This window comes from Hoplias malabaricus, chromosome 14, assembly GCF_029633855.1.
Source record: "Hoplias malabaricus isolate fHopMal1 chromosome 14, fHopMal1.hap1, whole genome shotgun sequence".
Taxonomy (NCBI): domain Eukaryota; kingdom Metazoa; phylum Chordata; class Actinopteri; order Characiformes; family Erythrinidae; genus Hoplias; species Hoplias malabaricus.
The window spans coordinates 14,131,834-14,159,717 of NC_089813.1; the positions used below are offsets into that span (position 1 = coordinate 14,131,834).

The following is a 27,884-nucleotide window of genomic DNA, read 5'->3' on the forward strand; positions in this document are numbered from 1 at the left end:
AGAGAATAATTTTTACTGTAGGAATTTGGAGTAATAGCATTGCAAAATTCACTAAAATATTATGTTTAATTTGCACATATTGCAAAATTGAGTGCTAATAATGGGTTAAATCAAAATGTTACCAGATAATTTACAAGTGGAAAGGAGTCCGAAGTTGGTCTTGTTCTCACACTTCCGCACGTCCGGGGTCACCAATTGAAGATAAAAATGGTCTTTTTAGACCGTTCCCAAAGTAATTAAAATTTAGAAGATCTCCAAAAGATCCAAAATACACCCTCTCTCCTGAGGGAGGCGTGCTCGTTCCGGAAGCGTTACAAAGACCAGTCGAGTGAAGTTCAAAGCAAATCAAAGTATTTATTTTAATACTGGATCCAGGAGAACTAATACATAAGAAACGCAAAGTGCCCTTTCCACGCAAAGTTCTGACTCATCGCATCTGACTCCACAGTTTTATACCCCAAATGACGTATACCCTGCTGGCAAGGCGTTTCTGGCTGATTAACATATATTAATATGCATAATAAGACATGTTAGTACTCATGTTTCTCGCGTGCAGGTTTCCCATGCACCTGTGACCCCAAAACATCATGCCCTTCTGACACTGTAGGTTTTGTTTCCCACACTCCTTTTCTGTCACCAAGATTCAGAGGAGTCACTAATGGACTTAAGGTCACTGAGATGCCCTAAAGTTCAACTCCCCCTTTTGGCTAACACTTGTAATTTATGTGTTTCCTAAGTGCAGATCTGTTCAATGTTAGAAGTCTAAGAATTTAGAAAGGTGCTAATACTGAGTCAACATGCCAGTTAGTGTGCAGATTCTAAACTGTTTAAATGCATGTCTAAATACTGGTTAATCATTCATATGAGTACATATAAGATACAAGATTTCACACAATTATAAATGCTTAATTTTAACTAATCATTTGAGGATATTTGTCCACTAATACAAAGTAATAAAATTATTTTTTACAACAGCTACAACCTGAGCATCTCTGAGAGAGTCGTGTGAAACTGTTGGATATCACTAGAATTATGAATGGTATCAGAATAAAGGTGGTCTCACCAAATCTCAGAAGAAGGAATATGAAATCAGTTTTATACCTGTAAAAGAACACCAAATACACACACACACACACACACCAGTGATTCTGTTACACTGAGTGTATCAGGTGAGTGTGACACCTTTATGGGGACAGCTGTTGTGGTTTCTCAGATCCAGAACATTCTTAGAAGATTGGTTTTTCATTATTTAAATATTTCAATGTTGTACTCTCCCCTTCTTTAAGAACTTGACTGACTTTTTCACAGCACAATCTCATCACATTCTAATCTCAAACCAACTGCTTCAGGAACAAAAAATACACTGATCCACTGAAGTAAAGCTTAGTCTGAGTTTATCCACCGCCACAAAGTGGAAGATACAAATAAGAGGAAATGTTCAGGTTGTTGGAGAGTGAAAATATCTCATCCACAAACTGGAAGAGTAGCATTTAATAATTTAAGAAACCACAGAAAAAAAGACTCCAGTAGTGTGTTTCTATCAGAAGTGTATGAGCACATTTATTTATTTAAAAATGTGAATATCCATCCATCCATTCATTATCTGTAACCGCTTTTCCAGTTCAGGGTCACGGTGGGTCCAGAGCCACGACCTGGAGGGGGCGCCAGCCCTTCACAGGGCAACACACACACACCTACGGACACTTTTGAGTCGCCAATCCACCTACCAACATGTGTTTATGGACTGTGGGAGGAAACCGGAGCACCCGGAGGAAACCCACACGGACACGGGGAGAACACACCAACTCCTCACAGACAGTCACCTGGAGCGGGAATCAAACCCACAACCTCCAGTGACTGCGACGCTACCTGCTGCGCCACCGTGCCACCTAAATGTGAATATAACAAATAATAATAAAAATAATAATAATATGCCCTGTGAAGGACTGGCGCCCCCTCCAGGGTGTATTCCTGCCTTGCGACCAATGATTCCAGGTAGGCTCTGGACCCACCGCGACCCTGAACTGGATAAGGGTTACAGATAATGAATGAATGAATAATAATAATATAGTTAATTTATATAGCACCTGTCTCAAACTCATTTGAGAGAAAGGACACTTTCCATAGAGAGAAATATACAATATATATATAAACAAATACAACAGAGAGTAACAACCTTAGAATTAGAACCTTAGAACCTTAAAGTCCAGATCAATGTCAGAGAAATCACAACAGTGGCGGATGCTGGTCTTTCAAGGAGGGGAAGCTCAATTTCGGCCTACATCATAAAATGTGTAGGTTTATTTATGCGTAAATTCTACCCTCCGTTCCTTTTCAAGAAAATGATCTGTGACCCTGTCGTACCAACGTCTTTTCCAACCAAGGCGTCTTTTCCACGGACTTGACTAGTGTCCTCTCAATGGCCAGCAGAGCTAGGCTGCTTAAACGGCCTTGGCCCATGTGACATGTGTCCGCCTCTGAGTGCTTTGTGACGGTGGAGGGGCTCAGCAGCACCCGCTGGACAGAAACTGCGATAGAAGTCAGAAAGAGTGATAGAAGTCAGTCTCCAAACACAAGCAGCTTCAAAAAAACCCACCAGAAATAGAAGCTCGATTTGTCACTAGTTGTTTTTAACAAAGAAAATGCCGCTAAGTCTCCGGTTCAACTCAGAACAGAATGAAAATTTAATGCTCCCACGGATCTTTACACCAAAGGATCGCTGATTCTCTCATTTCGCTGTCAATCAAAAAGGGATTCAGCCTCAGACAGATCATCCAATCATCGTGCAGAAGCTGAGCTTCCGGGTCAGCCGAGGCCAGCCCACTGCCCCATAGACCCCCAGAGACGCTGAGCGTCTGATGGGCGGGACAAAGCCCAGCATTTATCCAATGACTCGTCTCGTTTCGCTGCACTTCGCTGCTTCGCTATTGAACTCTGTGGACGCTCTGTTTAAAGCACTGTGAAGCTGCGGGAATGATTGAGAGGAAAGCGTGTTTACCAGTGATAAGTAGCCGATTCTGAACAAAAGTTGAGCGGGTTGTAGTGCATATTTATTCAATGACATGTACACACAACAGTATATATTCACATATATATAGATCACTTATTTTTTGACATTTTAGGGGAAGCTGAGCTTCCCTTGCAGTCTTAGAGCAATCGCCTCTGAATCACAAGGAGGACAGTTTCCAGAGACAGATCAAAAATCAGTGTCAGGGGCAGAGCACCAAAAAAGACAAAAACACGAGGTAAACAAGTACAAGCCGCGATCCAAAAATCCCAGTGAGAATAAAGGAGCCACGATCAGAAACAAAAATAGAGATTTAAAAACTGCAGGAGAAACCCGCTCAGAAATGTGCAGAGAATTCACACAACGCTGGACACAGAGCTCTGTGGACTCCTGACCCCCCACAGCACTGAATTAGATATACGCTCTTAAAGAAAATCAATGAATGAATTACAGAATGATGTGGTTCTTTGTGTGATGTGATTTGTTTCCTAAATCATCTTTCATTGGTGAATTCTGTGGAGAACCGTTTCTGTAAAATGGCCCTGTGCAGTAAATAAATGTGTTTAAAAAACATCCAAGTTTAAGATTTGATTCCAATTAAAAGTTATTATCTAGGACTGTTCTCTCTGAACATAGAACCATTTAGAGACTAATTTAACCAGGAAGGCCCCTTTAATAGATACTGAACATTTTGATAGTAACAATTTTTAAAATACATTAACATTTAAAATATTCACTAGTAATTAATTACGTTCTGATTAATTAATGTGGATATGATAATGAGGTAAATGTATAATATTTTATTACATGTTTAACTCTTATGATAACAGTGTTATGAGTGTGATTCTGTGATTATGTTGTAAATTCAGCAAATAGAAGAAGTAATGAGTGATGGTGCATTAAAATGTGAGTGTGTGTGTTCTCTGTAGAAGAAGTGTGTTTATTTTCAATTAGATTTAAAAGAGCTGCTCACACTTTGTCTGTGTCTACAGTGAGGGGACACACTCTCAGATGCACGTGTTTGTTATTTAATATTTAATTTCAAGAGCAAAGTTATTGTTACAGATGTACAGATGAAGTAGGAGATAAAACACACAATGTTACTATTAAACTCATACTAATGAATCATTGCAATAAAAAATTAATATAACATTAATATAAAGTTTACAACATTCAAGGTCTTCTGTAGTGGAGCTGGTGCATAAAGGAGAGGAGGGTTTGTTTTAATTGTTGTAGCTGCAACTGAGAAGAAAATGAGCTCACAGTTTCATACAGAGAACACAGCCTACATTCGCTTATGTTTGTGTACAATCTGTAAATTACAGCATTAAAGAGAATTCTCTAATTTATAAAAGTAACAAAATATACATCTGAGAGTGTGTAGTGATTCTGAGACTCAGAGCAGTGTGTAAAGTCTGACGTATGTTTTACTCTTTAACTTTAAAACAATATGAAAGAGAGATTTCCAAATAATTAATTCATTCCATTAACTGAACTTTGTCCTTCATCAACAGAAAAACCTAAACCTACAATCACTTCAAACCCTAAAGGAGCTGCACTGACAGGAAACACAGTGACTCTGTACTGTACACTGGGTCAGTCTGATGGATGGACGTTCAGCTGGTTCAAAGGCTCACAGATCCCTCAGATCACAACCAACTCCTACCCCATCAGCTCAGTTAGTGACTCTAATGGAGGTCAGTACAGGTGCAGAGCTCAGAGAGGAAGCCCAGTCTACTACACAGACTACAGTGATGCATTCTCTTTAGCCGTCACTGGTGAGTAAGAGACTTTCACTAAGTGATGATATTTATTGCTGTTAGGACTGAACATGTAATGATTTATATTCACATCACTACACACACAAATAGTCAACATTATTCAGAATTCATAACACATCTTCCTTCCACAGCGAGGGGTGTACAGTGGTGTGTGAGTGAATATGTGAGTGAATATGTGAGTGTGTGAGTGAATATGTGAGTGTGTGAAGCAGTGTGAAGTGTGGGTGCCCCATCCACAGGGTGTGTTCTGTCTTGTTCCCAGTGATTCCCGGCCTCCTGACCCACAACAGCCCTGAACTGAACAAAACGTTACAGAAAACGAATAAATGAATAATAGGTTTGAATTGGGATTTTTCTTTTTCTACAGAGAGTCCTAAACCTGTGTTGTACATAGCGCCTCATAAACAAGTGTTTGAAGGAGAGACTGTCACTCTGAGGTGTGTCGTAGAGTCAGGAAGAGACACTGAGTGGAAGTACATCTGGTTTAAAGATGGCCGTTCGTACACATCCAGTGAATCACAGGAGATTACAGTCCACTCTGTTACAGAGTCTAACAGCGGTAAATACACCTGCAGAGGGGAGAGGAAAAGTGACTCTCAGAAGTCAGAGATCAGTGCTGCTGTTACACTGACTGTGTCTGGTGAGTCTGTGGGTTTGAGTTTTATTTTTATTCTTCATTTTAAATAACAGTCAAACTACATTCAGTTTTGAATGAACATTAACGCATCATCTACAGGAAACAGACTTAAATATAACATTTGTCTCTCCTCATTGCTCAGGCCACAGTGTTGTGTTGTTAAATTTAGCAAATATAAGAAGTAATAAGTGACTGTGCTTTAAAATGTGTGTGAGTTCTCTGTAGATCTCTCTGTCTCCAGTCGTTCATCAACAACACTGCCTTTACAACAGTGTCCTATAGTTATTCATTTACTCCTTCAGTTTATTTTATTTATAACTGTGTGTCAGGAGTATTCAACATTTCAACATGGGGCTGGATTATACGCTCTTAAAGAAAATCAATGAATGAATTACAGAATGATGTGGTTCTTTGTGTGATGTGATTTGTTTCCAAAATCATCTTTCATTGGTGAATTCTGTGGAGAACCGTTTCTATAAAATGGCCCTGTGCAGTAAATAAATGTGTTTAAAAAACATCCAAGTTTAAGATTTGATTCCAATTAAAAGTTATTATCTAGGACTGTTCTCTCTGAACATAGAACCATTCAGAGACTAATTTAACCAGGAAGGACCCTTTAATAGATACTGAACATTTTGATAGTAACAATTTTTAAAATACATTAACATTTAAAATATTCACTAGTAATTAATTACGTTCTGATTAATTAATGTGGATATGATACTGAGGTAAATGTATAATATTTTATTACATGTTTAACTCTTATGATAACAGTGTTATGAGTGTGATTCTGTGATTATGTTGTAAATTCAGCAAATAGAAGAAGTAATGAGTGATGGTGCATTAAAATGTGAGTGTGTGTGTTCTCTGTAGAAGAAGTGTGTTTATTTTCAATTAGATTTAAAAGAGCTGCTCACACTTTGTCTGTGTCTACAGTGAGGGGACACACTCTCAGATGCACGTGTTTGTTATTTAATATTTAATTTCAAGAGCAAAGTTATTGTTACAGATGTACAGATGAAGTAGGAGATAAAACACACAATGTTACTATTAAACTCATACTAATGAATCATTGCAATAAAAAATTAATATAACATTAATATAAAGTTTACAACATTCAAGGTCTTCTGTAGTGGAGCTGGTGCATAAAGGAGAGGAGGGTTTGTTTTAATTGTTGTAGCTGCAACTGAGAAGAAAATGAGCTCACAGTTTCATACAGAGAACACAGCCTACATTCGCTTATGTGTGTGTACAATCTGTAAATTACAGCATTAAAGAGAATTCTCTAATTTATAAAAGTAACAAAATATACATCTGAGAGTGTGTAGTGATTCTGAGACTCAGAGCAGTGTGTAAAGTCTGACGTATGTTTTACTCTTTAACTTTAAAACAATATGAAAGAGAGATTTCCAAATAATTAATTCATTCCATTAACTGAACTTTGTCCTTCATCAACAGAAAAACCTAAACCTACAATCACTTCAAACCCTAAAGGAGCTGCACTGACAGGAAACACAGTGACTCTGTACTGTACACTGGGTCAGTCTGATGGATGGACGTTCAGCTGGTTCAAAGGCTCACAGATCCCTCAGATCACAACCAACTCCTACCCCATCAGCTCAGTTAGTGACTCTAATGGAGGTCAGTACAGGTGCAGAGCTCAGAGAGGAAGCCCAGTCTACTACACAGACTACAGTGATGCATTCTCTTTAGCCGTCACTGGTGAGTAAGAGACTTTCACTAAGTGATGATATTTATTGCTGTTAGGACTGAACATGTAATGATTTATATTCACATCACTACACACACAAATAGTCAACATTATTCAGAATTCATAACACATCTTCCTTCCACAGCGAGGGGTGTACAGTGGTGTGTGAGTGAATATGTGAGTGAATATGTGAGTGTGTGAGTGAATATGTGAGTGTGTGAAGCAGTGTGAAGTGTGGGTGCCCCATCCACAGGGTGTGTTCTGTCTTGTTCCCAGTGATTCCCGGCCTCCTGACCCACAACAGCCCTGAACTGAACAAAACGTTACAGAAAACGAATAAATGAATAATAGGTTTGAATTGGGATTTTTCTTTTTCTACAGAGAGTCCTAAACCTGTGTTGTACATAGCGCCTCATAAACAAGTGTTTGAAGGAGAGACTGTCACTCTGAGGTGTGTCGTAGAGTCAGGAAGAGACACTGAGTGGAAGTACATCTGGTTTAAAGATGGCCGTTCGTACACATCCAGTGAATCACAGGAGATTACAGTCCACTCTGTTACAGAGTCTAACAGCGGTAAATACACCTGCAGAGGGGAGAGGAAAAGTGACTCTCAGAAGTCAGAGATCAGTGCTGCTGTTACACTGACTGTGTCTGGTGAGTCTGTGGGTTTGAGTTTTATTTTTATTCTTCATTTTAAATAACAGTCAAACTACATTCAGTTTTGAATGAACATTAACGCATCATCTACAGGAAACAGACTTAAATATAACATTTGTCTCTCCTCATTGCTCAGGCCACAGTGTTGTGTTGTTAAATTCAGCAAATATAAGAAGTAATAAGTGACTGTGCTTTAAAATGTGTGTGAGTTCTCTGTAGATCTCTCTGTCTCCAGTCGTTCATCAACAACACTGCCTTTACAACAGTGTCCTATAGTTATTCATTTACTCCTTCAGTTTATTTTATTTATAACTGTGTGTCAGGAGTATTCAACATTTCAACATGGGGCTGGATAGGAGGGTCCTTCACCTGCTACATATCAGAGAGAGAGAGAGAGAGACGGACTTCCCCCTGACTGAAGAATATCATTGCTCTCAGAAGGAAACTCTAAAGCAGTAGTTTTTCGGGAGAATTAATACAAAATTATATTTATATTTATAAGTTGATCTACAGTTTGAATATCTTTGGTTTGTTAAAAAAATCCGTCACAGAAAAAAGTACAGGTGTTATTTCTAGATTCAGTCAAAAACTGACAAACATCAAAAATGGAGATATGAGTTTAGTGATGATACACATTTCAGAACCATCACCTGAACAGCAGGAGCCACTGATCTTATCCACAAAGGACCGGTGCAGCTGCAGGTTTTCATTCTTAGAAGATTGGTTTTTCATTATTTAAATATTTCTTTGTTGTACTCTCCTCTTCTTTAAGAACTTGACTGACTTTGCCACAGCACAAACTCATCACATTCTAATCTCAAACCAGCTGCTTCACGAACAAAAAAATACACTGATCCACTGAAGTAAAGCTTAGTCTCAGTTTATCCACCGCCACAAAGTGAAAGATACAAATAAGAGGAAATGTTCAGGTTGTTGGAGAGTGAAAATATCTCATCCACAAACTGGAAGAGTAGCTTTTAATAATTTAAGAAACCACAGAAAAAAGACTCCAGTAGTGTGTTTCTATCAGAAGTGTATGAGCACATTTATTTATTAAAAAATTGTGAATATCCATCCATCCATTCATTATCTGTAACCGCTTTTCCAGTTCAGGGTCGCGGTGGGTCCAGAGCCTACCTGGAATCATTGGGCGCAAGGCTGGAACACATCCTGGAGGGGGCGCCAGTCCTTCACAGGGCAACACACACACACACACACACACACTCACATTCACTCACACCTACGGACACTTTTGAGTCGCCAATCCACCTACCAACATGTGTTTTTGGACTGTGGGAGGAAACCGGAGCACCCGGAGGAAACCCACGCAGACACGGGGAGAACACACCGACTCCTCACAGACAGTCACTCGGGACAGGAATCGAACCCACAACCTCCAGGTCCCTGGAGCTGTGTGACTGCGACATTACCTGCTGCACCACCGTGCCACCTAAATGTGAATATAATAATAATAATAATAACACCCCAGCATTAATAAAGGGCTTCAAACTAAACTAGAGGTCTGCATTTCCAGGAGGAAACGCGAGATGTTGCGCCGCCTAAACCCCCGTCCCCCGATCCGCGTCTTTCCCGCTTAAAGAGAGGCCCTCGATACGGTAAACCCGCGTGGGTCACTAGGCGACGCTTATGGTGAAGGAGTTTACTGCTAAGCTGTCGGTAGTGGGATGTTAAGAGAGCACTCTCCCACAGCAGTTTACATTGGACTCTATGGAGCTCTGTAGGCCGTGAAAGGAAAACGGGGTCAAAGGTCATGAAGCGGGTGGGCTATCGGCCCATAAATTCACGTGGTGGGACCGTGGACTCTCGGGTCTGCCCGTTTGAATTCTGGTGTCTCTAGCTCGAAAACTGACCGTGTGACATCAGTTTGAAAGTTTGACAAAAGTTTATGGACATTTTTCCATTCATTCCTATGGGAGAAAACACGAAACTTCAAATGCTTACTGTGCGAAAACTATGTAACTTTTCCAAAAGCTGTATACAAGCCCGCATCCCACAGGGAAGCTCTACGAATGAAACTTTGAACGGAGTCGATATCTCGAAAACTGTGGGCGGAGTTAACCGGACAAAAATGAACGATCCTCAGAATTAAGGGCAGCAAACGTAACACTAGAGGTCTGCATTTCCAGGAGGAAACGCGAGATGTTGCGCCGCCTAAACCCCTGCCCCCCGATCCGCGTCTTTCCCGCTTAAAGCGAGGTCCTCGACACGGTAAACCCGCGTGGGTCACTAGGCGACGCTTATGGTGAAGGAGTTTACTGCTAAGCTGTTGGTAGTGGGATGTTAAGAGAGCACTCTCCCACAGCAGTTTACATTGGACTCTATGGAGCTGTGTAGGCCGTGAATGGAAAACGGGGTCAAAGGTCATGAAGCGGGTGGGCTATCGGCCCATAATTTTACGTGGCGGGACCGTGGACCCTCGGGTCTGCCCGTTTGAGTTCTGGTGTCTCTAGCTCGAAAACTGACCGTGTGACAGCAGTTTTAAAGTTTGACAAAAGTTTATGGACATTTTTCCATTCATTCCTATGGGAGTAAAGATGAAACTTCAAATGCTTCCTGTGCTAAAACTATGTAACTTTTCCAAAAGCTGTATACAAGCCCGCATCCCACAGGGAAGCTCTACGAATGAAACTTTGAACGGAGTCGATATCTCGAAAACTGTGGGCGGAGTTAACCGGACAAGAACGAACGATCCTCAGAATGAAGGGCAGCAAACGTAACACTAGAGGTCTGCATTTCCAGGAGGAAACGCGAGATGTTGCGCCGCCTAAACCCCTGCCCCCCGATCCGCGTCTTTCCCGCTTAAAGCGAGGTCCTCGATACGGTAAACCCGCGTGGGTCACTAGGCGACGCTTATGGTGAAGGAGATTACTGCTAAGCTGTCGGTAGTGGGATGTTAAGAGAGCACTCTCCCACAGCAGTTTACATTGGACTCTATGGAGCTCTGTAGGCCGTGAATGGAAAACGGGGTCAAAGGTCATGAAGCGGGTGGGCTATCGGCCTATAGTTTCACGTGGTGGGACCGTGGACCCTCGGGTCTGCCCGTTTGAGTTCTGGTGTCTCTAGCTCGAAAACTGACCGTGTGACAGCAGTTTGAAAGTTTGACAAAAGTTTATGGACATTTTTCCATTCATTCCTATGGGAGTAAAGATGAAAGTTCAAATGCTTACTGTGCGAAAACTATGTAACTTTTCCAAAAGCTGTGTACAAGCCCGCATCCCACAGGGAAGCCCTACGAATGAAACTTTGAACGGAGTCGATATCTCGAAAACTGTGGGCGGAGTTAACCGGACAAGAACGAACGATCCTCAGAATGAAGGGCAGCAAACGTAACACTAGAGGTCTGCATTTCCAGGAGGAAACGCGAGATGTTGCGCCGCCTAAACCCCCGTCCGCCGATCCGCGTCTTTCCCGCTTAAAGCGAGGTCCTCGATACGGTAAACCCACGTGGGTCACTAGGCGACGCTTATGGTGAAGGAGTTTACTGCTAAGCTGTCGGTAGTGGGATGTTAAGAGAGCACTCTCCCACAGCAGTTTACATTGGACTCTATGGAGCTCTGTAGGCCGTGAATGGAAAACGGGGTCAAAGGTCATGAAGCGGGTGGGCTATCGGCCCATAATTTCACGTGGCGGGACCGTGGACTCACGGGTCTGCCCGTTTGAATTCTGGTGTCTCTAGCTCGAAAACTGACCGTGTGACAGCAGTTTGAAAGTTTGACAAAAGTTTATGGACATTTTTCCATTCATTCCTATGGGAGAAAAGATGAAACTTCAAATGCTTACTGTGCAAAAACTATGCAACTTTTAGAAAAGCTGTATACAAGCCCGCATCCCACAGGGCAGCTCTACGAAACAAACTTTGAACGGAGTCGATATCTCGAAAACTGTGGGCGGAGTTAACCGGACAAGAACGAACGATCCTCAGAATGAAGGGCAGCAAACGTAACACTAGAGGTCTGCATTTCCAGGAGGAAACGCGAGATGTTGCGCCGCCTAAACCCCTGCCCCCCGATCCGCGTCTTTACCGCTTAAAGCGAGGTCCTCGATACGGTAAACCCGCGTGGGTCACTAGGCGACGCTTATGCTGAAGGACTTTACTGCTAAGCTGTTGGTAGTGGGATGTTAAGAGAGCACTGTCCCACAGCAGTTTACATTGGACTCTATGGAGCTGTGTAGGCCGTGAATGGAAAACGGGGTCAAAGGTCATGAAGCGGGTGGGCTATCGGCCTATAATTTCACGTGGTGGGACCTTGGACCCTCGGGTCTGCCCGTTTGAGTTCTGGTGTCTCTAGCTCGAAAACTGAGCGTGTGACAGCAGTTTGAAAGTTTGACAAAAGTTTATGGACATTTTTCCATTCATTCCTATGGGAGTAAAGATGAAAGTTCAAAGGCTTCCTGTGCAAAAACTATGCAACTTTTCCAAAAGCTGTATACAAGCCCGCATCCCACAGGGAAGCTCTACGAAACAAACTTTGAACGGAGTCGATATCTCGAAAACTGTGGGCGGAGTTAACCGGACAAGAAGGAACGATCCTCAGAATGAAGGGCAGCAAACGTAACACTAGAGGTCTGCATTTCCAGGAGGAAACGCGAGATGTTGCGCCGCCTAAACCCCTGCCCCCCGATCCGCGTCTTTCCCGCTTAAAGCGAGGTCCTCGACACGGTAAACCCGCGTAGGTCACTAGGCGACGCTTATGGTGAAGGAGTTTACTGCTAAGCTGTAGGTAGTGGGATGTTAAGAGAGCACTCTCCCACAGCAGTTTACATTGGACTCTATGGAGCTGTGTAGGCCGTGAATGGAAAACGGGGTCAAAGGTCATGAAGCGGGTGGGCTATCGGCCCATAATTTTACGTGGTGGGACCGTGGACCCTCGGGTGTGCCCGTTTGAGTTCTGGTGTGTCTAGCTCGAAAACTGACCGTGTGACAGCAGTTTGAAAGTTTGACAAAAGTTTATGGACATTTTTCCATTCATTCCTATGGGAGTAAAGATGAAAGTTCAAATGCTTACTGTGCGAAAACTATGTAACTTTTCCAAAAGCTGTATACAAGCCCGCATCCCACAGGGAAGCTGTACGAATGAAACTTTGAACGGAGTCGATATCTCGAAAACTGTGGGCGGAGTTAACCGGACAAGAACGAACGATCCTCAGAATGAAGGGCAGCAAACGTAACACTAGAGGTCTGCATTTCCAGGAGGAAACGCGAGATGTTGCGCCGCCTAAACCCCTGCCCCCCGATCCGCGTCTTTCCCGCTTAAAGCGAGGTCCTCGATACGGTAAACCCGCGTGGGTCACTAGGCGACGCTTATGGTGAAGGAGTTTACTGCTAAGCTGTCGGTAGTGGGATGTTAAGAGAGCACTCTCCCACAGCAGTTTACATTGGACTCTATGGAGCTCTGTAGGCCGTGAATGGAAAACGATACATTTTGAATTCCACCTTTAAAAACAATTCCACCTTAAGAAACCCAGAATTGTATTGAAATGTCCACATCACAGGCCAAAAGAGTCTTAAAAGCAAAAAAAGATGGCCAATACATTTTAAATACCACCTTAATAAAAATTCCACCTTAAGAAACCCACAGTTGTATTGACACGTCCACCTTTAAAAATGACCACTTTAAATAAAGCTTAAAATGTCGAAAAGACAGCCAGTATATTGTGAATGAGGTATTCTTTAAAAATTCCACCTTAAGAAACCCTGGATAATTAAGACGTCCCCCTTAAAAATGACCTTTAAAGTGTTAGACACTGCCTATGTCCTTCATACCTCTTCCCCTCGGTCTCTGACTCTGCCCCTCCCCCTCCCCTCTCTGTTTCTCTCACACGCACGCTCACAGAATACAACTGACAGACTCACGATTCAATGAATTTCGACCGGGGAGCACCCTCCAAAAAATCACCCGTAGCTCGAAAACTTTTCCCAACCAAAATTGAACGAAGCATACCGTAGCGACAAGGAGAGTCTTGTGCTCGAGATGGTGTAAAAATTTTTGCACTTTGAGCGAGATTTGATGGTGTAATTACGAGTTAAAAACAGGCAAAGTTTTGAAAATCTGCGTGCAGACCCGCTCTTAAAATACATTGAGCTCTATGGGAGGAAAACCCTCCCAAGTGTCAAACAAAAATTCATAACTCAAGAACGGTATTCTCAAACGGTCTGAAACTTACAAGTGTGAGAAAGGGGAAATTTCTCTACCATTTAAAGTTTAAATGAAGTCTGTAGGTGAAAGTATAAGGAAGTTATGGTGAAATGTTCGGCAGAAAATTGAAAAAGAAAAAAAAAAATTTCAATGGGTTCCTATGGGAGCGTACCCACCCTCCGAACAAATGCTTATAGCTCGGAAAGTTTTCCCCACATCACTTAACCGTATATACCGTTGCGACAAGGAGAGTCTGGGGATCGATGTGGTATAAAAAAATTGCAGATTAAGTGAGAATTGAGCATGTTATGACGAGTTAAAAACAGGAGAAATTTTTAGAAACCGCACTCTGAGCTGCTCCAAAAATACATTGAACCCTATGGGAGCCGAAACCCTCCCTAGTGCCGAACAAAAATTCATAACTCAAAAACCGTATTTTCAATAATGTTCAAATTTAGAGGTCTTAGAAAGGACAAGTTTCTCTACCATTTAAAATTTAAATGAAGTTTCTAGGTGAAAGTATGAGGAAGTTATGGCGATTTGTTAGGCTGAAAAGTGAAAAAACGGCTTTGGCCACTGAAACTACAGTGGATGACATCACCCCCACTCTAAGGGCCTCCCATTGAAATGAATGGAGGGATTTTGAAGGAGGTATAGAAAGGGAAGGATGAGTGCAAAAATTCCGAAAACGGAAGTGATGGGAGCCGGTACGCCCGGGTCCGACCGTCTAAAATCCCGTGTCCGTAGCTTGAAAAATGACCGAGTTAGAGCACTTTGAAAATTAATTCCATAGAAATGACTGGGGAAAAACGGAGCGATAAACGAGTGTAGCGGACGAACGAGTGCGGGTATCGGAAAGCTGTATACAAGCCCACATCGTCGCTATAGGACGCACGATTTCCAGGTGGAACGGAGTCGATAGCTCGAAAGCTGCGGGACTAGTTAGGCGGACAAGGAAACGCGGAATAATAAGAATAAAAATAATAATAATATGACTTAAGAAGAACAATATATTGCGCGCTGCTAAAGCAGCTGGCGCAACATAACTAGAGGTCTGCATTTCCAGGAGGAAACGCGAGATGTTGCGCCGCCTAAACCCCCGCCCCCCGATCCGCGTCTTTACCGCTTAAAGCGAGGTCCTCGATACGGTAAACCCGCGTGGGTCACTAGGCGACGCTTATGGTGAAGGAGTTTACTGCTAAGCTGTTGGTAGTGGGATGTTAAGAGAGCACTGTCCCACAGCAGTTTACATTGGACTCTATGGAGCTGTGTAGGCCGTGAATGGAAAACGGGGTCAAAGGTCATGAAGCGGGTGGGCTATCGGCCTATAATTTCACGTGGTGGGACCTTGGACTCTCGGGTCTGCCCGTTTGAATTCTAGTGTCTCTAGCTCGAAAACTGAGCGTGTGACAGCAGTTTGAAAGTTTGACAAAAGTTTATGGACATATTTCCATTCATTCCTATGGGACAAAAGATGAAACTTCAAATGCTTACTGTGCTAAAACTATGCAACTTTTCCAAAAGCTGTATACAAGCCCGCATCCCACAGGGAAGCTCTACGAATGAAACTTTGAACGGAGTCGATATCTCGAAAACTGTGGGCGGAGTTAACCGGACAAGAACAAACGATCCTCAGAATGAAGGGCAGCAAACGTAACACTAGAGGTCTGCATTTCCAGGAGGAAACGCGAGATGTTGCGCCGCCTAAACCCCCGTCCCCCGATCCGCGTCTTTTCCGCTTAAAGCGAGGTCCTCGGTACGGAAACCCTCGTGGGTCACTAGGCCACGCTATGGTGAAGGAGTTGACTGCTAAGCTGTTGATAGTGGGATGTTAAGAGAGCAGTCTCCCACAGCAGTTTTCATTGGACTCTATGGAGCTCAGTAGGCCGTGAAAGGAAAACGGGGTCAAAGGTCATGAAGCAGGTGGGCTATCGGCCCATAAGTTTACGTGGTGGGACCGTGGACCCTCGGGTCTGCCCGTTTGAGTTCTGGTGTCTCTAGCTCGAAAACTGAGCGTGTGACAGCAGTTTGAAAGTTTGACAAAAGTTTATGGACATTTTTCCATTCATTCCTATGGGAGTAAAGATGAAACTTTAAATGCTTACTGTGCGAAAACTATGCAACTTTTCCAAAAGCTGTATACAAGCCCGCATCCCATAGGGCAGCTCTACGAGACAAACTTTGAACGGAGTCAATATCTCGAAAACTGTGGGCGGAGTTAACCGGACAAGAATGAAGGATCCTCAGAATGAAGGGCAGCAAACGTAACACTAGAGGTCTGCATTTCCAGGAGGAAACGCGAGATGTTGCGCCGCCTAAACCCCCGCCCCCCGATCCGCGTCTTTCCCGCTTAAAGCGAGGTCCTCGATATGGTAAACCCGCGTGGGTCACTAGGCGACGCTTATGGTGAAGGAGTTTACTGCTAAGCTGTCGGTAGTGGGATGTTAAGAGAGCACTCTCCCACAGCAGTTTACATTGGACTCTATGGAGCTCTGTAGGCCGTGAATGGAAAACGGGGTCAAAGGTCATGAAGCGGGCGGGGTATCGGCCTATAATTTCACGTGGTGGGACCGTGGACTCTCGGGTCTGCCCGTTTGAATTCTGGTGTCTCTAGCTCGAAAACTGAGCGTGTGACAGCAGTTTGAAAGTTTGACAAAAGTTTATGGACATATTTCCATTCATTCCTATGGGACAAAAGATGAAACTTCAAATGCTTACTGTGCAAAAACTATGTAACTTTTCCAAAAGCTGTATACAAGCCCGCATCCCACAGGGAAGCTCTACGAATGAAACTTTGAACGGAGTCGATATCTCGAAAACTGTGGGCGGAGTTAACCGGACAAGAACGAACGATCCTCAGAATGAAGGGCAGCAAACGTAACACTAGAGGTCTGCATTTCCAGGAGGAAACGCGAGATGTTGCGCCGCCTAAACCCCCGCCCCCCGATCCGCGTCTTTACCGCTTAAAGCGAGGTCCTCGATACGGTAAACCCGCGTGGGTCACTAGGCGACGCTTATGGTGAAGGAGTTTACTGCTAAGCTGTCGGTAGTGGGATGTTAAGAGAGCACTCTCCCACAGCAGTTTACATTGGACTCTATGGAGCTCAGTAGGCCGTGAATGGATAACGGGGTCAAAGGTCATGAAGCGGGTGGGCTATCGGCCCATAAATTCACGTGGTGGGACCGTGGACTCTCGGGTGTGCCCGTTTGAATTCTGGTGTCTCTAGCTGGAAAACTGACCGTGTGACAGCAGTTTGAAAGTTTGACAAAAGTTTATGGACATTTTTCCATTCATTCCTATGGGAGTTAAGATGAAACTTCAAATGCTTACTGTGCGAAAACTATGTAACTTTTCCAAAAGCTGTATACAAGCCCGCATCCCACAGGGAAGCTCTACGAATGAAACTTTGAACGGAGTCGATATCTCGAAAACTGTGGGCGGAGTTAACCGGACAAGAATGAACGATCCTCAGAATGAAGGGCAGCAAACGTAACACTAGAGGTCTGCATTTCCAGGAGGAAACGCGAGATGTTGCGCCGCCTAAACCCCCGCCCCCCGGTCCGCGTCTTTACCGCTTAAAGCGAGGTCCTCGATACGGTAAACCCGCGTGGGTCACTAGGCGACGCTTATGGTGAAGGAGTTTACTGCTAAGCTGTCGGTAGTGGGATGTTAAGAGAGCACTCTCCCACAGCAGTTTACATTGGACGCTATGGAGCTCTGTAGGGTGTGAATAGAAAACGATACATTTTGAATTCCACCTTTAAAAACAATTCCACCTTAAGAAACCCAGAATTGTATTGAAATGTCCACATCACAGGCCAAAAGAGTCTTAAAAGCAAAAAAAGATGGCCAATACATTTTAAATACCACCTTTATAAAAATTCCACCTTAAGAAACCCACAGTTGTATTGACACGTCCACCTTTAAAAATGACCACTTGAAATAAAGCTTAAAATGTCGAAAAGACAGCCAGTATATTGTGAATGAGGTATTCTTTAAAAATTCCACCTTAAGAAACCCTGGATAATTAAGACGTCCCCCTTAAAAATGGCCTTTAAAGTGTTACAGACTGCCTGTGTATTTCTGTGGCCCTCACACCTCTCCCGGTCAGTGTCTGCCTCTGCCCCTCCCCCTCCCCCCTCTCTCTCTCTCACACGCACGCTCACAGAATACAACTGACAGACTCAGGATTCAATGAATTTCGACCGGGGGGACCCTTCAAAAAATGACCCGTAGCTCGAAAACTTTTCCCAACCAAAATTGAACGAAGCATACCGTAGCGACAAGGAGAGTCTGGCGCTCGAGATGGTGTAAAAATTTTTTCAGTTTGAGCGAGAATTGATGGTGTAAAAATGAGTTAAAAAAGGGCAAATTTGAGAAAATTTGGCTTTCTGAAAATACATTGAACTCTATGGGAGCCGAAACGTCCTACTGCCAAACAAATCTTCATAACTCCAGAACCGTATCTTCAAATGATTTCAAATCTACATATTTTAGAAAGGGGAAGTTTCTCTACCATTTGAAAGTAAAATGAAGTCTGTAGGTGAAAGTATAAGGAAGTTATGGCAAAATGTTCGGCTAAAAGTTGAATATCGAAAAAGGACAGGCATATTCATTTCAATGTATTCCTATGGGAGCGTACCCACCCTCCGAACAAATGCTTATAGCTCAGAAATGTTATCCCAAATGGCTAAACTGCATATACCGTTGCGACAAGGAGAGTCTAAGGAAGAAGCTGGTATAAAAAATTAGCAGTTTGAGCGAGAATTGACCGTGTTATGACGAGTTAAAAACAGGAGAAAAATTTAGAAACCGCACTCTGAGCCGCTCCAAAAATACATTGAACTCTATGGGAGCCAAAACCCTCCCTAGTGCCGAACAAAAATTCATAACTCAAAAACCGTATTATCGATTACGTTCAAATTTACAGATGCTAGAAAGGACAAGTTTCTCTATCATTTAAAATTTAAATGAAGTTTTTAGGTGAAAGTATGAGAACGTTATGGTGAATTGTTCGGCTGAAAAGTGAAAAAACGGTTTTGGCCAGTGAACCCAGAGTGTCTATGATGTCACCCACTCTAAATGTCTTCCATACAAGTGAATGGAGGGATATTCAAGGAGGAATAGAAAGAGAGGGATGAGTGCGAGAGGTCCGAAAACGGAAGTGACGGGTCACGGTGCGCCCGGGTCCGACCGTCTGAAATCTCGTGTCCGTAGCTTTAAAATTGACCGAGTTAGAGCAGTTCGAAAATTAATTCCATAGAAATGACTGGGGAAAAACGGAGCGATAAACGAGTGTAGCGGACGAACGAGTGCGGGTATCAGAAACCTGTATACAAGCCCACAACGTCGCTATAGGACGCACGATTTCCAGGTGGAACGGAGTCGATAGCTCGAAAGCTGCGGGACTAGTTAGGCGGACAAGGAAACGCGGAATAATAAGAATAATAATAATAATAATAATATGACTTACGGATAACAATATATCGCGCCGCTGCTTACAGCAGCAGGCGCAACATAATAAAATGTAAAGTTAAAGGTGAGTGACAGTTTGCAGTTGGTGTAGTGGAGTGTAGCTGAGGTAAATGTTCACTGTAAACAGGACTAATTCGACCAAGTGTAAATAAAGTGACTGTGCACAATAATAAAGTCCCGACACGGTGGAGAGGAGGTGTAGAGTTTGATCTCTGTAGGAAGAAATGTTCTCCTGTACCATTCATTACTACAGTGGATCTGTTGCTGAAGGTGCTCCTTTGTGTGACCAGTAGATCACGGAGGGGGTGTGAGATGTTTATCCAGAAGGAGCTTGTTCAGAGTTCTCCTTCCCACCACCACCTCAAAGCCCTCCAAAGACGTCACAGCCTCTCTCTCCTCGTCCTGGAGTCATAGTCACTGCACCCATAGAAACAGCCCTGAAACCAGTCTCAGGTTTAGCAAAGCTTCAGGCTCATGGTTCTACCGCCAAACATAAAGGGAATAAACCTTTTGAAATTATAACAAGAAATAAATCGAAGGAGGTATTTGATGCTGTGGCTGTTGGCAGTGTTTTGTGACATTGTTTTTGGCTGGTTTTATAGTAAGATTAAATAAAACACATTTACTAAACTGTTTGTAAACAGTTGATCGTTTGTTAAACCGCTTTTATTTCATTGATTAAAAACAGCATTAAAATCACACAAAGGCAAACAGTAGAAAAGCTGTTCAAAAGCATATTCTTCCCTTAAACACTATTGGTGCTGGAGTATTTAAATAACGGTGGGTTAAAGCCTTTTTACAACTTGATGGCTGCTTTGGAGAAGAGCAGAAAAGCTACATGTGACATGGTGCAGAAACATCATAATTTGACTTGTTCAGCAGGAGGTCAGTACAGAGCCATAAGTCATGGCCACTATATAATATTTTGAGGCCACAAAATAATATATTGAAGCTTGGACCAAGGGATCTGCATCTACAGCACACACACGTATGATTGGAATAGCAGCTGCACAACCACACAACTAACCTTTGGGTTTAAGTCTAACGCCGGATTGCAGTTGGTTAACGTTAATGCACACTGCCCTGAGGTTCATGGATGACATGGAAAAGCAGCGTGAATTAGAGAACTTCCTCCAGGAGAGAGATATGGAGGAGAATCAAACAGCAAAAATGGTGGAAGACAAGGTATAGGTTTGTGCAAGTTTCGTCAGGGTGCGCAGTCATTTTGTGGCCTCAGTATATTATATATACTTGTTAAATAAACCCACCATGTCACCTTAGGGGCTCTGTGGGTGAGGGCTCAGGGCGTGAACTACTGCCTCCACAATTTTTACCTAAAATCCTTCAGGAATCTGCGAGAAAAGATTCAGTCTGAAGATTTTTTGTTTTGCTTTAATCCTGTTTTTTAACTATTTATAGAACTTTATGAATACCTTCGTTTTAGAATTGAAAAATATTTTGCAGCTGCAGACAGATTTCATTTTACACATCCTTTCAGACCCATAGCTCAAAGCAGAAGAATGTAGATGAAAGCTTTAAGTGTTTATCTGATGGAGACAGTTGTGGAGGTTTATTCAGCACATTTTTAGAAGGGTTTTTATTATTATTATTATTTAATAATTAATTTTTAACTCTGTTTCACAGCACTGCAGCTCGTCTCATTACAGCTGCTTCATGAGCAAGAAGTGCACTGATCCACTGAAGTAAAGCTTAGTCTGAGTTTATCCACAGCCTCAAAGTGGAAAATAAACAACATTCAGGGTCTTCTGTAGTGGAGCTGGTGCATAAAGGAGAGGAGGGTTTGTTTTAATTGTTGTAGCTGTAACTGAGAAGAAAATGAGCTCACAATTTCATACAGAGAACACAGCCTACATTCGCTTATGTTTGTGTACAATCTGTAAATTACAGCATTAAAGAGAATTCTCTAATTTATAAAAGTAGCAAAATATACATCTGAGAGTGTGTAGTGATTCTGAGACTCGGAGCAGTGTGTAAAGTCTGACATCTGTTTTACACTTAAACTTTTATTATTTCCAAATAATTAATTAATTCCATTAACTGAACTTTTTTATCAACAGAAAAACCTAAACCTACAATCACTTCAAACCCTAAAGGAGCTGCACTGACAGGAAACACAGTGACTCTGACCTGTACACTGGCTCAGTCTGATGGATGGACCTTCTACTGGTCCAGAGACACACAGAGTCCTGAGATCAGAACCAGCTCCTCCATCTACACCATCGACTCAGTTAGTCTCTCTGATAGAGGTCAGTACTGGTGCAGAGCTCAGAGAGGAAGCTCAGACTACGACACAGACTACAGTGATGCATTCCCTTTAACTGTCACTGGTGAGTCAACATTATTCAGAATTCATAACACAACTTCCTTCCACAGCGTCACATATTTATCTGTGAGTTTATGTCGAGGGGTGTACAGTGGTAAATGTCTGTGAAATTAATATTAGAATATTTTTAGAAAAAGGCAGAGACACACCACACAGGAAAGAAAATGGTCTGGTGACTGATATGACACGATGTACTGTGCTTTTAATAAAACTAGAGATGTTTATAAACGAGGAAGAAATATCAAATTAGGTTTCGTCTTGACGTAAGAAGTGAATGCAGCTCTGATTTTATTCATTTGACTGTAATGTGTAAACGTCTCTGCCTCCTGTCGTAAACAATGCATTGTTTTTACAAAATAAGATGAAAAGTGAATAACAAACTACTGTTTAAGTCTCATATAAAGGTCTCTGTGTTCTCCCAGTGTCTGTGTGGGTTTCCTCCGGGTGCCCCAGTTTCCTCCCACGGTCCTTAAACATGTGCAACATTGTCCATAGCTTTGAGTGTGTGAGTGAATATGTGAGTGTGTGAGTGAATATGAGTGTGTGACTGAATATGTGAGTGTGTGATGATGTGTGAAGTGTGGGTGCCCCGTCCACAGGGTGTGTTCTGTCTTGTTCCCAGTGATTCCCAGGCTCCTGACCCACAACAGCCCTGAACTGAACAAGCCGTTACAGAAAATTAATAAATGAATAATAGGGTTCTTTGCGTGATGCCACTTTAGTTCCTCAAACTTCTTTCACTGGTTGGTTCTTAGAAGAAACATTTTTGTAAAAGATAAAGTGGCATTATTTAAGTTTAAACAATTTCCAAAGTAAATGTTTTATTTCAGTGAACAGTTATTATCTGGAATTGTTCGTCACTAGAAACATTTAGAGACAGAATGATCCAGGAAGGACACTTAAAAAGATAAAAAAAAAAAAAACATTTTATATTAAGGCTCTCTTTTGAAATACATTATCATTTAAAAGATTCACTGCTGAATAATTCTGTTCTGATTCATTGTTATTAATAATATAATGAGGTACATTCATAAGATACTATTTTAATAACAGTGTTATGAATTGTGATTTTTCTTTTTCTACAGAGAGTCCTAAACCTGTGTTGTACATAGTGCCTCATAAACAAGTGTTTGAAGGAGAAACTGTCACTCTGAGGTGTGGTGTAGAGTCAGGAAGAGACACTGAGTGGAAGTACATCTGGTTTAAAGATGGCCGTTCGTACACATCCAGAGGATCACAGGAGATTACAGTTCGCTCTGTTACAGAGTCTAACAGCGGTAAATACACCTGCAGAGGGGAGAGGAAAAGTGACTCTCAGAAGTCAGAGATCAGTGCTGCTGTTACACTGACTGTGTCTGGTGAGTCTGTGGGTTTGAGTTTTATTATTATTCTTCATTTTAAATAACAGTCAAACTACATTCAGTTTTGAATGAACATTAACGCATCATCTACAGGAAACAGACTTAAATATAATATTTGTCTTGCCTCATTGCTCAGGCCACAGTGTTGTGTTGTTAAATTCAGCAAATATAAGAAGTAATTAGTAACTGTGCTTTAAAATGTGTGAGTTCTCTGTAGATCTCTCTGTCTCCAGTCGTTCATCAACAACACTGCCTTTACAACAGTGTCCTATAGTTATTCATTTACTCCTTCAGTTTATTTTATTTATAACTGTGTGTCAGGAGTATTCAACATTTCAACATGGGGCTGGACAGGAGGGTCCTTCACCTGCTACATATCAGAGAGAGAGAGAGACTGTGAGAGAGACATAGAAAGAGAGAGAGACAAAGACTTCCCCCTGACTGAAGAATATCATTGCTCTCAGAAGGAAACTCTAAAGTAATATCTTTTGAGAAGAATGAATACAAAATTATATTTATATTTATAAGTTGACCTACAGTTTGAATTTCTTTGGTTTGTCAAAAAATATGTCACAGAAAAAAAGCACAGGTGTTATTTCCAGATTCAGTCAAAATCTGACAAACATCAAAAATGGAGATTTTAACAAGTTTAGTGATGATACACATTTCAGATCCATCACCTGAACAGCAGGAGCCACTGATCTTATCCAAAAAGGGCCGGTGCAGCTGCAGGTTTTCATTCCAATGAAGCAGAAGCACGGCGGATACTTGTTTAACTCGTCTGTCTTTAAACAGTGGGTTAGTTACAGCGTGATGTTGGAATGAAAACCTGCAGCAGCACCAGCCCTTTATGGATAAGACTGGAGACCCCTCGTCTACAGTGAGGGTCCAGACACCTGAGAGTGTTTTCACTGGAGAGGAATAGGAATAGAACCTTTATTGTAATTTAAACAGATACAATGACATTTTGCATGGCATCTCTCCAGTACACGTAGTAGCATCAACAACATCAACAAAATAAAATAGATACAGAAATGGAGAAATAGAATTATAAAAGTATCATACACTCTGTACATAAGTAGTTATAAATATTAACTACTTGTGAGTACCAAGTGTGCTGATTCTGTACAGTCCTATTGTATGCTTTCAGTCCGTTAGCATGTTTGTCTGGATTGGGAGAGGGAGGGGGTGATGGAGGTCACAGCTCTAGGAAAGAAGCTGTTCCTCAGTCTGTTTGTATGAGATCTTATTGTCTGTAAACCGTTTACCTGAAGGTAGTGGTTGGAACAGTGTGTGGGCGGAGTGTGTGTGGTGTGTTTAATGCTGCCGCTAGCTTTCTTCTTCGGTTGGCTAACATACACATGTCCAAGTCTGAAAGCTCTGTTCCAGTTATGCACTGATCTGCTTTCACCACACAGTGCAGATCTTTATGGTGCAGCTCCCATACCATACCATGGTGCACTGGGTCAGGATGCTGTCTTTGGTGCTTCTAGACATTCACCAACAGCTCCTGATGCAGTCAGGCCTTTTTCATCTTCCTGAAGAAGAAGAGTCTTTGCTGGGCGTTCTTAACCAGGTGAGAGGTGTTAGAGGACTATGTCAGGTGTTCAGACCTGTGTAGACTCAGAGGAACTTCAGGGTTTCCACCACTGTATAAGAGTCGTGAATGGAGGTGTATTCATGAGTGAAAAGTGTAAAATGCATAGGGCTTAGCACAGAGCCCTGTGGACTTCTTGAGTTTAGGATGATGGTGGAGGACCTGTGGTTGCCAGTTCTGCCTTCTTGTGGCCTACAACTGGTTTCCTGCCCAGTTTACTGGGGATGATTGTGTTCAATTCAGAATTGTGTTAAATTGAATTGTGTTCATTTCAGAACTGTTTCCCACATAACTGTCAGGTTCCTCCAGATTTGTCAGTGCGATGTGGAGTCTAGTGGTGATCTATGTAGTTGTGATGGCCTCCTCTATGTAGTGATTTGATCTATAGGTGAACTGATGTTTATCAAAGTCAGGTGCGGTGACAGTTCTGATGTGTGAAAGCCAGAGACTCTCAAACATTTCATAATCTCAGGCGTCAGAGCCACTGGACAATAGTCATTCAACTATGTTAAGGCTGATGTCTTTGGTACTGAGATGATGGTGGAAGATTGAGACACTTCAGGAAATCCAGCTTGTTGTAGCGAGAGCTTGAAGTTAATAGTAAACCCCTCTGTAAGGTCATCAACACTTACAGTCAACACACTGACTTTCCTCAGAGTGGTTCTCACCTGATGCTGCTCTAGAACCAGAGCTGGAACTGATGGTTGGTGAGTGATGTTTATGTCTGGGCTATAACCTGAGCATCTCTGGGAGAGTCACTCTGACGTCTGAAACTGTTGGATATCACTAGAATTATGTATAGTATAAAAATAAAGGTGGTCTCCCCAATTCGCATAAGAAGGAATACTAAATCAGTTTTTATACCTGTAAAGGAACATTAAATACACACACACACACACACACACACACACCAGTGATTCTGTTACAATGAGAGTACCAGGTGAGCGTGACACTTTTATGGGGGCAGCTGTTGTGGTTTCTCAGATCCAGAACATTCTTAGAAGATTGGTTTTTCATTATTTAAATATTTCATTGTTGTACTCTCCCCTTCTTTAAGAACTTGACTGACTTTTTCACAGCACACTCTCATCACATTCTAATCTCAAACCAGCTGCTTCAGGAACAAAAAATACACTGATCCACTGAAGTAAAGCTTAGTCTGAGTTTATCCACCGCCACAAAGTGGAAGATACAAATAAGAGGAAATGTTCAGGTTGTTGGAGAGTGAAAATATCTCATCCACAAACTGGAACAGTAGCATTTAATCATTTAAGAAATAAATATGAAATCAAATAGACTCCAGCCATGTTTCTGTCAGAAATTTATGAGCCCATTTATTTATTTTAAAAATGTGAATATAACTAATAATAATAATAATAATAATAATAATAATAATAATATGGTTAATTTATATAGCTTCATACCTTTTTTTATATCTATATCTTTTTTATACCTATATTTACACCTACCTCAAACTCATTTGAGAGAAAGGACACTTTCCATACAGAGAAATATAATATATATATATATATATATATAAACAAATACAACAGAGAGAAACAACCTTAGAATCAAAGTCCAGATCAATGTCAGAGAAATCACAAGGAGGACAGTTTCCAGAGACAGATCAACAACCAGTGTCAGGGGCAGAGCACAGAGTCCAAAAAAGACAAAAACACAAGGTAAACAAGTACAAGCCACGATCCAAAAATCCCAGCGAGAATAAAGGAGCCACGATCAGAAACAGAAAAAAATATTTAAAAACTGCAGGAGAAACCCGCTCAGAAATGTGCAGAGAATTCACACAACGCTGGACACAGAGCTCTGTGGGAGAGAGGGGGGGGTTTGAAGGGGGCTGCTGAGGGTCAACGAGAGACGGTCAACAGGGAGAATTAACCGCTGATGCGACGCCATTCAATATTCTGGTGAGGGAGACCCCTCGTGGGCCGGATGTGAATTGCATGCATTCTTCTACGCACCTTTCTTCACAAATGCTGGGTGGAGATTTTCAAATACAGCGCCATAAACCAGTAGTCCCTCATTGTTTATGTGCTCTGACTGTCAGAAACGTCTTTGGAAGAAATAAAAAAAGCCGTATATTTTCTTTTTTTTTTTTACTGTACACTTGGTTCTGTTTGTAATTTGTTAAAAGTGTTGCTAAAAGCTCAGTGTTTTAGTTTTGCTTCAGTGGAGGAACATGTACCTGACTCTGAGGAAGCTGCAGAATGTTATAAAGCTCAGATTCTGTGCCTCAGCATAAAAGTGCTTTCTTGCACATTTATGTTATGACTGCTGCCTCAGAGGAACTGCAGAAAGACAAAATAATGCTCTACTTCCTCAGAGGCAGCAATCATGTGCTACTCTTAGTCCTTTGTCTTAGCCTCTGCCTCAGAGGCAGCAGAGCATTATTGTACAACACTCTGTAGCTCCTCCACAGACAGCAGTCATAACTCTAATGTGTAGGAAAGTAGTTTTCAGAATCTCCCTCAGAGGCAGCAGAGGATTATTGTACAACACTCTGTAGCTCCTCCACAGACCACAGTCATAACTCTAATGTGTAGGAAAGTAGTTTTCAGAATCTGCCTCAGAGGCAGCAGAGGATTATAACGTTCTGCAGCTTCCTCTGAGGCAGTTACATCATACTCCATTGAAACAAAACAAGATACTGAGTTTTTGGGGGTTTTTTTTGCAGCACTTCCAACAAATTATGAAAGAGAACTAAGTCTACAGTCACATACAGTAAATGAAATTATATTACATATTAACTTCTTCCAGAGACATGTCTGACAGTCAGAGCAGACACACACACTGGGGTCTAGGTGGAATTTTACAGATTAATGGCATGGTATTTGAAAATCTCCACCCAGTGTGTGCTGATCAGGTTCATCACTGTCTTTTGGCTGGTATCAATTACATCTGTTCTGCCTCAAAGGCAGCGCTGCCTCCAGAACAAAAAAAACTTTTCTCTTTTTTTTGATGCATTTTTGTGGTGTACTGGAGCAGACTGATTGGATTTTGATTGTTTTCCAATTTTTATGTAATTTTTTCTAGATAAAACCTAATGGGTCAGATGTTAAATGGTGTAAAATGATATTTTACAGCTTAGTGTTTGTTCTGACATTGTGTGACTAAATAAAACACCACTGAGGGTCTTC

The 27,884-nt window shown here is 42.0% G+C and overlaps 1 pseudogene; it reads left to right on the top strand.

Moving 5' to 3' along the window:
• LOC136666295 (carcinoembryonic antigen-related cell adhesion molecule 5-like) overlaps positions 1–27,884 on the top strand; it is a 74,416-nt pseudogene that overhangs the window by 19,238 nt on the left and 27,294 nt on the right.